Source organism: Rhincodon typus, chromosome 7 (genome assembly GCF_021869965.1).
Source record: "Rhincodon typus isolate 14 chromosome 7, sRhiTyp1.1, whole genome shotgun sequence".
Taxonomy (NCBI): domain Eukaryota; kingdom Metazoa; phylum Chordata; class Chondrichthyes; order Orectolobiformes; family Rhincodontidae; genus Rhincodon; species Rhincodon typus.
Window position 1 is genome coordinate 95673262 of NC_063338.1, and position 244 is coordinate 95673505.

Below are 244 nucleotides of genomic sequence, written 5' to 3' on the forward strand. Positions count from 1 at the left end.
CTCCCACAGCACAGTGGCCCCAATAATGCAGCTCTCCCACAGCACAGCAGTTTCAACAATGCAGCTCTCCCACAGTATAGCATGTCCATCTGTGCAGCTTTCCCACAGTACTGCAACCCCAACAATGCATTTCTCCCACAGTACTGCAGCCCCAACAATGCATTTCTCCCACAGTACTGCAGCCCTAACAATGCATTTCTCCCACAGTACTGCAGCCCCAACAATGCAGCTCTCCCACAGTACT

The 244-nt window shown here is 52.0% G+C and overlaps 1 protein-coding gene across 1 annotated transcript in view; it reads left to right on the top strand.

Annotated features, from left to right (window-relative positions):
• The window catches only part of LOC109925086 (mitochondrial chaperone BCS1), an 18029-nt gene that overhangs the window by 11034 nt on the left and 6751 nt on the right, over positions 1 to 244 (top strand). The gene's annotated exons all lie outside the window — the stretch shown is intronic.